The following is a 13,220-nucleotide window of genomic DNA, read 5'->3' on the forward strand; positions in this document are numbered from 1 at the left end:
GCTGCACACAGGATTGGACAGTTCTCACTTAGTGCTACTGATTGGACACGACTTCAGACCATGCCCCCAATCTTAGCACAGGAAACATTCTTTTTGAGTGACAGGGAATAATGTCCAATCCAGGCATGAATAAGGCCAGAATGACAGGTTCTTTGTTGCACTTTTTTTTTTTTTCTTTTGAGATCTGGTAATTACACCCTCAAGCCTCCAAACAGCAGGACATTTGCTTAACCTTGCATATAAGGTCATTTCAGTTTATGAATTATTTTTGTCTGTACATTATTCATGAATGAAAATAATGTGATGACAATTACTATAAAATTTTATTTAACTTTTCTGTTCTCTGATCCTGTTAGAAGACAGATTGAACATTAAACTGGGAAGCAACCCTATACAACAATGTCCATTGAAAACAACATGTAAGGCACAAGAGTAATTTAAATATTTCTAGTATTCACATTAATAACATAAAAAGACTTCATGGTGCAAGAAAGCCCAACAAAGGGCTCAAAATCTGAGTATGACTCAGGGAAGAAAAAAATTGAAATGACTGATAATCAAGTAAAAGATAACTACAACTCTCACTTGAGAAATTGGGGAAAAATAATGGAACAGTGGGATTTTATTTTCCACATGGACAAGAGATTAACCAAGAAAAATAACTTTTTAAATACCAAGACCCACAGAATACTGATGCAGAGAAACAGATACAACCAGAGATTTCTTGTGGCAATGTAACTTCAGCAACCCTTCCGTGATGTGAAGTAATCCAAATGTAGTTATTAATATGTTATATGTGTGTTAGAGGCTATGCCGTGCGGACTGTGCTGGAATGGCACCTGGCAGCCAGCCAGAGGTTGCTTTGATCACATCGGCAGTGAGGAGGTTGATTAACATAAGCACATCCAGGTGATTTGTCATTGGCCATATCCAATTAAGTCCATGCACACAATGCATGCACAGGTGTCCCCGAGTGCTCCTGATCATGCCTGCTCGTTTTGACCTTTACCATGATTGGGTAGCTAGCTCCTCACCTAATCTTTGCATAATTGGCAGCAGCCCTATCCTTCACCTCCTGGAGGGGATATAAGCCAGCTCTCCTCGAGCGCCGGGGTTCAAGGTTCAAGACCTCAGGTTCGAGGTTGGAGGTTCCAGGTTCGAGGTTTCAGTTCCCTGGTTTCCTAATTCATCAATAAACTGTTCTGAATTCAAGAGCCTCGCTACTCTTTTGTCCCCCATGCCAAATTGACTCCACTGGACAGCGTCATGGACGGAGAATATCTTGGCCTCTCATACTTCAGATAGACCACTAATTTCCAGAATATATAAAGAACTCAAAAAACTCTACACCAAGAATACAAATAACCCAATCAACAAATGGGCTAAGGAAATGAACAGACACTTCACAAAAGATGTACAAGCAATCAACAGATATATGAAAAAATGTTCACCATCTTTAGTAATAAGAGAAATGCAAATCAAAACTACACTAAGATTCCATCTCACCCCAATTAGAATGGCAATTATCAAGGATACAAGCAACAACAGGTGTTGGAGAGGATGTGGGGAAAAAGGTACACTCATGCATTGCTGGTGGGACTGCAAATTAGTGCAGCCACTCTGGAAAGCAGTGTGGAGATTCCTTAGAAAACTTGGAATGGGCCTACCATTTGACCCAGCTATCCCACTCCTCGGCCTATACCCAAAGGACTTAAAATCAGCACACTACAGAGATACAGCCACATCAATGTTCATAGCAGCTCAATTCACAATAGCCAGACTATGGAACCAACCTAGATGCCTTTCAATTGATGAATGGATAAAGAAACTGTGGCATATATATACAATGGAATATTACTCAGCTATAAAGAATAATAAAATTATGGCATTTGCAGGCAAATGGATGAAATTGGAGAATATCATGTTAAGTGAGATAAGCCAATCTAAAAAATCCAAAAGAGGAATGATCTCACTGATAAGCGGATGATGACATTTAATGGGGGGTGGGAGTGGGACAAGAATGGAGGAAGGAGGGACTATATAGAGGGAAAAGAGAGGTGGGAGGTGTGGGGGGGGAGGAAAAAAAATGGAATGAATCAAACATCATTACTCTATGTAAATTTATGAATATGCAAATGTATGCTGTTACTCCATGTACAAACTGAAACAACATGTATCCCATTTGTTTACAATAAAAATAAATTAAAAAAAAAACTTATTTTGAGCCAGGTGCCATACTCATACCTGTAGTTCCAGTGGCTTGGGAGGCTGAGGCAGGAGGATCAGCAGTTCAAAACCAGCCTCAGCAACTTGGTGAGGTCTGAAGCAACTTAGCGAGACCCTGTCTCAAAGTAAAATATAAAATGGTCTGAGAATGTGGCTCAGTGGTTAAGCACCTATGAATTCATCCTCCAATACAAAAAAAGAAAAAAGAAAAAGAAAACAAAACAAAACAACAACAAAAAAAACCAAAAAAAAACCTTGTTTGGTTTTTATTGCTGGGGATTGAACCCAGGGCCTTGCACATGCTTGGCACACACTCTACCACTGAGCTGCACCCCCCAGTCCCAAAACACTGCCTCTTTTAAAGGTCCAGCTCTGTTGCCATGGTCTCTAAGAAAGCCTTTACTCTTCCATACAGATAATCTCTCCCTTTTGCCTGAGGCCTCTGTCTGTGGCACCCAACACCAAATACACTGGGATGTAATAACACATCTGGGCATTGTCCGTTGGTCCCATTAGACCAGATCCTGGGAAAGGATGATGTCTGATCCATTTTTGTAGCCAGAATTAGCCTGGGTCCAGCCTGGGTCCCTTCTAGCAGGAAAACCCAGGAATCCCCTCATTCATACCCTTGACTGCCATAGATGATGGGTTTTCTAGGTCAGTCCCAACTTTTAATACCCTGGTTCTTGGTCATACTATGCATTTACATCATCTGAAAATGACGGTGATTACATGGGAGCTACTCACTAAATAGTGTTTTATTCTTAGCATTTTCTGACAAACTGTAAAGGCCAGCAATAGGTCAGATAGATTCACAGTTCTCAGTGTGGGGAGGAAAGGAAGGGAAGAATACCTTTTCCCCTGTCAGGAGGTAGTTGGTCCTCTTTCTTACCTTCCTTCCTTCTTTCCTTCCCTTTCTCTCTCTCTCTCTCTCTCTCTCTCTCTCTCTCTCTCTCTCTTTCTCTCTCTCTCTCTATTTCTCTTTCCTAGTACTGGGGATTAAACAACCCAAGGGGCAGGCACTCCACACTCAGTAACATCCCCAACTCCTTTTTTTTTTTTTCTTTCTTTCTTTTTTCCTTTTTTATGATGCCGGGCATTGAACCCAGGTTTACTGCATGCAAGGCAAGCACTCTGTCACTGAGCTGTATAACCTACCCCTTTTCATTTTGAGACAGGGTCTCCCTAAATTGCCCAGGCTGGGCTCCAACTTGTAATTTTCCTGCTGGTGTTACAGGCATGTGCCACCGTACCCAGTTAAATACTCTAATCAAGACATTTTCTCCACCTCCTTGGCCATTACCTTAATGATCATCCTAGCACCAATTCTTTAATCCTTTTTCATTCTGCAGTCAGAGAGGTTTTTAAAAAATTAATTAATCTATTTATTTATTTAGTTAGTTAGTTATTGGTGCTGGGATATAACCCAAGGGTGCTTAACCCCTGAGCCACATCCCCAGTCTCTTTTATATTCTATTTTGAGACAGGGTCTCTCTAAGTTGCTTAGGGCCTCACCAAATTGCTGAGGCTGGCTTTGAACTTGCAATCCTCCTGCCTCAGCCTCCTGATCGGTTGAGTGCTACCACTCCTGGCTTTTTTTTTTTTTTTAATGTAATTTGAGCCAAAGCACTTCCCTCTTAAAATTCTGCAGCTTTGCCCTCTGATCTCATAATAAAGTCCAATGTTTCATGTCATCTAAGAGCAAGCATTCTTTTCTGATTCCCACAGCACCACAGTCTGTCCTGCAGGCTCGGTAATAGCCTGCTGCAGGGCCTTTGTATATGCTATTCACTCTGCCTTCACTTCCAGAACTCCCCTCTCCTTACTGAAATATACCTTGACAGTAAGAGCATCTATGCAAGTGATTCGAGTATATATATATATATATATATATGCTTATTCTCACAACATCCTCATTGTTAATAGGGTTTACTAGGATACCTACAGATAAAAATTTGAGTGTCAGAGATGTGAACTAGCTCAATCAAGGTCAAAGTGGTAGTAAACTCCCCCACGAGACAGTAAGTTTCATGAGAAGAGAGACTGCATGAGTTTTACTCCTCTGCACCTAGTATGTATTTATTTAACAAATATTTATTGAACATTTAGTAGGTGCCATGTTAAACACTGTTCTAGTTTCTTGTTCTCACAAAGTTTATGTGACAGGGGGACACTAACTAGGTAAGCAAGTACAGGTTGAATAGCCCTTATTTATCCAAAATGCTTAGGATCAGAACTGAGAGTGTAGCTTGGTGTCAGAGTGCTTGCTTAGAGCACGTGTGGTGTCCTGGTTTGGATCCCCAGCACCACCTAAAAAAAAAAAAAAAAGAAGAAGACAATGGAGGAAAAAGAGGAAGAGAAGAGAAGAAGGAGGAGAAGGAGGAGAGAAAAATGGGACTGTAAGTGTTTTGGGTTTCAGGTTTTTTCAGATTTTGGAATATTTATATATACATAATGAGCTATTTTGGAGATAAGACTCAAGTTTTTTTTTTTTTTTTTTTTTTTTTTGTATTGTTGGAAATCAAACCCAGGCCTCACATATGCTAGACAAGTGGGTCTAGCCCTGAGCTATATTTCCAGTCCTTTATTTTTATTTTGAGACAGGGTCTTCCTAAATTGCCCAGGCTGACATTGAACTTGGAGTCCTTCTTCCTCAGCCTCCACAGGTAGCTGAGACTACAGGCATGCATCACCTTTCCCAGCTGAAGATAATTTTGCACAATTTTTTTTGTGTGACTTTCTTCCAACTCTCACCTGCCACATGAAGTCAGGTGCCAAATTTTCCACTTGTGGGTTATGTGGGTACTTAAATGTTTCCAGTTTTGGAGTATTTTGGACTTCAGATTTTTGGATTAGGGATGCTCAACCTTTTTTTTTTTTCCCCCCCCTTGGGGGAGGGTACCCAGGATTGAAACCAAGGTTCTTAACTACTGAGACATATTCCCAGTTTTTTTATATTTTAAATTGAGACAGGGTTAACTGGGTTGCTTAGGTCCTCCCTAGGTTGCTGAGGATGACTTTGAACTTTCAAATCTGCCTCAGCCTCCCTGAGTTGCTGGGATTACAGACGTGTACCACCAGGTCAAGCAAATGCTCAATTTTATAGGAACATAATTTTAGTCAGTAGTATGATCCTTGAAGACAGGAAGACAGGATGGTGAGATAGTGATTAACATTGCCTGCAGACTACTTTAGACTAGTGGGTGGTCTTCAAAGACTTCCTTCAGGAGGGGATTAAATATAGAAGGAGCACTCCATGATAGTTTCTTGATTTGGGGGGAGGGTGGAATTTAACACAGGGACGCTTTATCCCCTACATCCCCAGAATTTTTTATTTTTTATTTTGACATAGGATCTAGCTAAATTGCTTAGGGGCTCGCTAGGTTGCCCGGACTGGCTTCGAATTTGCTATCCTCCTGCCTCGACCTCCCCCATTGCTGGGATTACAGGCATGAGCCACCAGCACTCACATAGTTTCTTGATTTAATTTACTTCCAACAGCAATCAGGGGGTGGGGGCGGTGGGGGACATGCCTGTAATCCCAGCATTGGAGAGGCTGAGGTAGGAAGATCGCAGGTTTGGTGTCAGCCTCGGTAGTTTGGCGGGACTCTAAGCAATTTAGTAAGACTTTAAGCAATTTTATCAAAATAAAAAATAAAAAGCAGCCTGGGGATGTGGCTTAGTGGTTGAGCACCGCTGGATTCAATCCCTGGTACAACACAAACAAAACAAAACAAAAACAAAAAAACACTTACTAGAATATAAACTCCGTGGAAGGAGGGTCACAAACTGATGTTAGCCTCAGCAATTTAATGAGCTCGGTGGTAAAGTGCACCTGGGTTTATTCCCCAGTATTTTGAGGGGGTCGGAAGAAGGTAAGGCTGTAAACTCCATGGGGGACTTCCTCCGTCCTATTCCCTATGGCACCCCCAGCATGGGCCTAGAGAAGGCTCTGATAAGCCGTTTACTGGACTGAATGAATGAGTGTATAGCACGTATTTCTTTATTCATTTACTTATATAAGTGCTTTTCAAGGGGGATATCTGCGTGCCTTTTGATAATATCTGGTTTTGGTTGCCAGGAAGATGGGAAGGTGGTTCCTGGCATCTATAAAGAAAGGGGGGGCGGGGAGATGAACGCTGTGGCCAGCAGCTACCCCGTGGCCTCCCTGTACGTGGGCGACCTGCACTCCGACGTCACCTAGGCCATGCTGTATGAAAAGTTCAGTCCTGCGGGGCCTGTGCTGTCCATCCGGGTCTGCCGAGATATGATATCACCCGCCGCTCCCTTGGTTATGCCTACGTCAACTTCCAGCAGCCTGCCGACACTGAGAGGGCCTTGGACACCATGAACTTTGATGTGATTAAGGGAAAGCCAATCCGTATCATGTAGTCTCAGAGGGATCCCTCTTTGAGAAAGTCTGGTGTGGGAAACGTCTTCATCAAGAATATGGACAAATCTATAGATAACAAGGCACTTTATGATACTTCTGCTTTTGGGAACGTTCTGTCCTGCAAGGTAGTGTGTGATGAGAACGGATCTAAGGGTTATGCCTTATTGCTGCTAAGGGTTATGCCTTTGTCCACTTCGAGACCCAAGAGGCTGCCGACAAGGCCATCGAGAAGATGAATGGCATGCTCCTCAATGACCGCAAAGTGTGAGTGTCCCAGGCTGGAGCAACAACCATCGCATGAGCCAGCTGTGGCCCCACCTCGGTATTAACTGGCACACACAAGGCGCCTACTGGTTCTCTCGGCCCAAGTGTGGCCTGCTCCTACCTCTCCACTCCAGGGCTGGTTTGTAGGCAGATTCAAGTCCCGCAAAGAGCGCGAAGCTGAACTTGGAGCCAAGGCTAAGGAATTCACCAATGTTTTTATCAAAAACTTTGGGGAAGAAATCAATGATGAGAGTCTGAAAGAACTATTCAGCCAATTTGGTAAGACCCTAAGTGTCAAGGTGATGAGAGATTCCAGTGGGAAGTCCAAAGGCTTTGGCTTTGTGAGTTATGAAAAACATGAGGATGCCAATAAGGTGGTGGAAGAATTGAATGGAAAAGAAATCAGTGGGAAAGTCATATTCGTAGGCCATGCACAGAAGAAAGTAGAACGCCAGGCTGAATTAAAACGGAAATTTGAGCAACTGAAACAGGAGAGAATTAGTCGATACCAGGGGGTGAATCTCTACATTAAGAACTTGGATGACACCATTGATGATGAGAAATTAAGGAAAGAATTTTCTCCTTTTGGATCAATCACCAGTGCTAAGGTAATGCTGGAGGATGGAAGAAGCAAAGGGTTTGGCTTCGTCTGCTTCTCATCTCCTGAAGAAGCAACCAAAGCAGTCACTGAAATGAATGGATGCATTGTGGGCTTTAAGCCACTGTATGTTGCCTTGACCCAGAGGAAGGAAGAGAGAAAGGCTCACCTGACCAACCAGTATATGCAGCGGGTGGCTGGGATGAGAGCACTCCCTGCCAATGCCATCTTAAATCAGTTCCAGCCTGCAGCTGGTGGCTACTTTTTATACACCTAACCAGTTAGCACAGATGAGGCCTAATCCTTGTTGGCAGCAAGGTGGGAGACCTCAAGGCTTCCAAGGAATGCCAAGTGCTATACGCCAGTCTGGGCCTCGTCCAACTCTTTGCCATCTGGCTCCAACTGGGTCTGAGTGCCCGGACCGCTTGGCTATGGACTTTGGTGGGGCTGGTGCCGCCCAGCAAGGGCTGACTGACAGCTGCCAGTCTGGAGGCATTCCCACATCTGTGCCAAACCTTGCACCACGTGCTGCAGTTGCTGCTGCTGCTCCTCGGGCTGTGGCACCATACAAGTATGCCTGCAGTGTCCGCAGCCCTCACCCTGCCATACAGCCTCTGCAGGCACCCCAGCCTGCAGTCCATGTGCAAGGGCAAGAGCCCCTAACTGCCTCTATGCTTGCTGCAGCACCACCCCAAGAACAGAAGCAGATGATGGGAGAACATTTTTTTCCGCTTATTCAAACAATGCATTCAAACCTGACAGGAAAGATCACAGGAATGCTGCTGGAGAATGACAACTCTGAACTGCTACACATGCTGGAGTCTCCTGAGTCTCTCCGCTCCAAGGTGGATGAAGCTGTGGCAGTTCTACAGGCTCATCATGCCAAGAAGAAGCTGCCCAGAAGGCGGGCGCTGTTGCTGCTGCTACCTCTTAGAACAGGAAAAAGCAGTTCAAAAGCCAAATAACCCCTGATGGAAATCAGCTCAAGGTTTGAAGACTTCCTAGCTTGTCCTATGGACCTCAACATCAAGAACCGCAAGTTGCAAATTTATTAGGTCATTTTGTATCAAAAGATCAATTATGAAAATGCCTAGAGTTTTTCAATTATAAGAATATATTCTCTGGGTTCTGCTATAGCCCAGTGTTAATTTTTCTTTTCTATTGTGGGATTTGGTCGTGTCCCTCCGTCCCCAACCCCAGAAATTGGTTTTATTTGATGTACCCAAGTCTTAAGTTTCTCAATAAAGAAAAAAATCTCCACAAAAAAAAAAAAAGCAGCAATAAGGGCACAGAGAAGTACAGAAAAATGCCGTGCAAATATAGAGACAGAAGATAGCAATCTGCATGTCAAAGAGTGGCCTCAAAGGAAGTTATTCCAGCAAGTATCCTGATATACAGAATATGGAATTAGCACAATTAAATTTTTGTTTAACCCCATCTATGGCATTGTTATGACAGCCCAATGATACTGACACAGTGCACTAGGACACATATATACTCTCCCTGCAGTATGGCTGACTGAAGGCACAATTGAATCACATAATATTTCACCAGCATTGAAAGGCTGAACTGCTACTATAAATGGCATTTCTTACTGAAAAACTTTGAAGACATGTGAAGATACACTCCTCACCTGATGGGGATATAGAAATTTGTTTTATGGTATGGCACAGTCATGAAATCATGTAGACTACTTTTACTTCATTTGTTTGTGTAACCCTCACTCCTCTTTGTGTCAATAATTTCCTGGTGATAAAGTTGTTAGTGTTTCAGTCTTGTAAAAGAACTGAAGTTCAGTGTGGATGCCGGTACATCAGTACCTAGGACAAGTAGCAAAAACAAAAACAGTAGCTAGAGAAAAGAAATATTCATGCCCAGTAAACATTAAAGAAGATGTGAAAATATTTGCTCTCTTATTTCTACAATCTGGAGATTTACACCTATTAATTTGCTAGTAATATTGTCCAGACTTCTTTGGGAATTGGAATGTAGGTCATTCAAGTGGTAAATTCCTGGAACAGGGTTTAGGGGAGTTCCCATATATGGGTATTTGTCCTGGACCTCTCTTGGCCATCTCCAATTTCTGCCTGTAGAGATCCTTTTCCAGAAGTCTCTTTTAACCTTAAATCAGAGGTATTATTTTTGATTGTATAGTTCACTTGTTCATTCCCCAAGGAGACAGATTAGCAAGTAGCTCCAGGATGATCTTCATGGAACTCTGAAAAGAGATTGTCTTACATGTAAGACAATAATCAATGTTGGCCATTCTGACTGACTCCACAGGGGACACTCCCGTTGAAAATTTTTATACCCAGATTGGGTATATATAAATATATGCATAGGCCTCCATGCAGTGGTTACCCTGGGTTACAGAATAGGGCCTATGAATAAATATTTGAGCAGAAAAACTAGAATCCAATACTAAAATAGGCACCCTACCAGCGTTGTCCAGTGGTACAAACATGAAAATTCTGCCACAATTTTAACATGGAATAACCTACTCCTGAAATTGCAGATCCCCTGCAAATCCTGCCCACCTTGCACTCACAGAAGGGGAAGGTCAAAGGACTCTCACGTGATCACAGAAGAGGACTTGCCTGGATTGGACTGCTCTGGGCTGCCCTATTTTACCTGTGGGTGGCTCTGGATAAGAGGCCATAATGGTCTGGTGTGAAGACTGAGTCAAAATCTGATATTTTTGTTCCTAGAACCTTGGAAGTTATGGAGAAATCAAGAAAACATGTAGATCTTTTGCTCAATTGCCTTCACCATATGAGCTGAATAAGAGACTTTCTCTAGAATCTGTGTACCGGGTTACCAGAGTTCTAAGTTCTTTTGGGTTCTAATGCTAAGGTCTCTTTTTCAAAGATTAATTACCTGGGACTCTTGATATAATAAGAACTTTCCAAAGCGTCCTTTGGGGTACTAACTTGGCATCTACTCATCTTTGCAAACTTATACAAACAGATGACCTTTCAACCCATTGGGGGTTGTCTATGCATCACTGCCCACTTTGGTGGAGGCTCACAGCAGACTGAGCAGATGCCCTCTAGAAGACTCAGTTGTGGATGGTAAATATTAGAACTTGATTTTGCTCCAAATGAGTTTAATCTATATCTTGAACCTGCATTCTGGCTGAAGGCAGAAAACAACGATTGGCACAGAAGAGATAGAGAGCAAAAAGTCTTCTAAAACTGAGCTCACTGGTGGGCCATTTTTTGAAAGAAATACCTATGTTTGTCACATGATGGCAGGCTTACACAAACCAAGGCCAACCTCATGCTCTTTCAGGTTTCCTACCAGTCACCTGGATCCTAGGCAGTGAGTGCTCCCCTGCCTTCCTACAAAAACCAGAGGCCCTGACCAGATGTACATCCTTCTTTCAGCTGGAAACTGCATTTTACAAGGGAGAAAAAAAAATAGCATCACAAACTCTTCATCCTTGCTTTCTTGTCTTGATGCATACAGAGATAATCTGTTTCAAAAGGTAAGTTTATTTGCTCCCCAAATTTTAGTGGTGCAAAAAAGTCACATAATAAAGAGAAAAGTTATTGTTAAGAGGGGCTCAGGGATCTCTCTCTTTTAGGAAAAAATATTTGACTTTCATTCTGAGTCTGGGAAAGCTGATTCTAGATTTTCCTCATTTTGTAAATAACTCCATAGACTTGCCAATAAATAAATAAAGCCTCTCACTAATTCTGTAAAATGTACTCTACTTCTCTTTGCCCTAGTTCAATGTGAGAGGCTTTGAGACTCCCTGCTCCCTGGGATCTCTTCACCTGTGGATGAATGTAACTGGGGTTGGGGTCCTTTCTGCTCTTCTATACAGCACCCTGAATCTCTACCTTTCTCTCAGTTTCTATACTGTTGGCAGCCTCCACCAGGGGAGAGATTCAGAACTTAATGGAATGTACTTAAAGACATTTAATCAACAAGCTATGATGCATCACTTTTTCCCATGTTTCTTTTTTACTTCTCAGTAACAGCATCAAATGTATTTTGGGGACCACTTTTGCTTCATTTATAAAATGGGAACAATGTTTCTCTTGAAGGATTGACTAGGAAGCTTAAGGAACACCCAGGATTCCAGGGATACCCAGTCTTGCACATAATAATGAGAAAAATAAAAGTGAGATGAGAAGAGGGATGGGAGCAGGGGACAGAACAGAAAATGCAATGAGTTGAGGCCAGGAGTCTTACCTTCCTCCATCATGTGCAAGCTAACTGGAGCCAGGTCTGCTCAACAGGTCTTGATGAGAAGAGTGGGTATTTTCTTATCTAAGGCCATTTTGCCATTTCCCTAAAGGCCATTTTCATAGCTAAATCAAGCTTAGACTGGTAACACACATACCCAAGATCCTCCTAGTCATGGCATGCCATGTGCGTCTGGTACTCACAACCTCAGTTTAGTACACTCTTGGCTTATCAAATTTTAATTAAGTCAGCCATTCCTTCTTGACACATTGGGTCAGGTACTGTGCTGAAAGGTGACAGAGAATCTCTGGCATGGCAGATATGTTGCAAACTCTCATAGGATTTTCTGCCAGTGCAAGTAGCAGCCTCAAGAAGAAACAAAAACATTCGGGGTTCCAGGGATTTTTTCTCCTTCTAGTATTAATAAGCAACATGTCAACTGTGCTGAGGAAGGAACTCCCTTGTGGGGTCCTACTAGGGGACCAGGCAGCAGGAATAGAGACAAAGAGATTTGTCACAGTGGCTGATGGCATGGACTGGCAAAATCAAGTTCCCTTACAATGCTTCAGGAACACTGAGATAGAAAGTGTTCATATGTGAATAGTCATTCTGCATTGTAAATTTTCTGAGGTGAGGGTCAAGGCTCGATGCCCATGCAACATTGACACACTCAGTCCTATATGAATGTCAACTTCAAGACTGAATATTTAGGTTAAAAAATAACCTAAAGATGACTTGGATTCTGCAAAATTCTGTGGGATCCTTCTTGGCATGAAACCTCCCATGAGGCAGGATAGGCTAGGATGAGTTCCTGGTCAGAATTCCAAGTGACAACTGTGTAGGGCATGCAGAGCCTTATAGGGTGTCCCAGGGGGCTCTGAGACTCTGAGTTGGGACAAGGACTGTAATGGGGTCATATCCTTCTATATTTCTACAAACTGCTTCAGAAATTTACTAGCACCACTAGAGTTTTATATACTTCAAGACCTAGAAGTACAGCATCAGATAGCACTGTAGTAATCTCATCATAAATGCAATTTACTTTTTATACTTGAGCATTATCTTAATGACAATGTTTTTTAAAATATTTTAGGTGTATCCATTTTATTTGTTTATTATTATACAGTGCTGAGGATCAAACCCAGTGTTTCAAATGTGCCAGGCAAGTGTTCCACCACTGAACTACAGTCCCAGCCCCATTCATGTTTTTAAAACATCATTCTTAAGACTGAATAAAAGCTTGTAGAGCAGCTGTACCCTGGTTGACCCAGCCAGATTGCCCCTTTTCAATATTTAGTTTCCTCCTATTTTTTAGTTATTATAAAATTAATCTGTAAAATAGAAAGTTCCTACGCAAAACAGTAAAACCAAAAAATGAGGGTAGAGGAAGTATTTTTGGTTAAGGGAGGGTTTCTCTTCTCTCCCATCATTTCCCAAGAAGAGCGACCTTCTTTGGAATTCTGTTCCCTTGGCACAAGCTCTGCCCTTGAATTGTTTAGACCTATGTTCCCTTTGCCTCTTTGTGTTTTGCACACCTTCTCAGCT

At 42.4% G+C, this 13,220-nt stretch overlaps 1 pseudogene across 1 annotated transcript; it reads left to right on the forward strand.

The window, feature by feature from the left end:
• The first annotated feature begins 6,358 nt into the window (after window positions 1-6,358).
• Window positions 6,359-8,745, forward strand: LOC306647217 (polyadenylate-binding protein 4-like; annotated as a pseudogene). Its single transcript has 2 exons — window positions 6,359-6,881; window positions 7,018-8,745. The product of its transcript is annotated as a polyadenylate-binding protein 4-like (transcript).
• Window positions 8,746-13,220: the final 4,475 nt, after the last annotated feature.

This window comes from Sciurus vulgaris (genome assembly GCF_902686455.1).
Source record: "Sciurus vulgaris genome assembly, chromosome: 16".
Taxonomy (NCBI): Eukaryota; Metazoa; Chordata; class Mammalia; order Rodentia; family Sciuridae; genus Sciurus; species Sciurus vulgaris.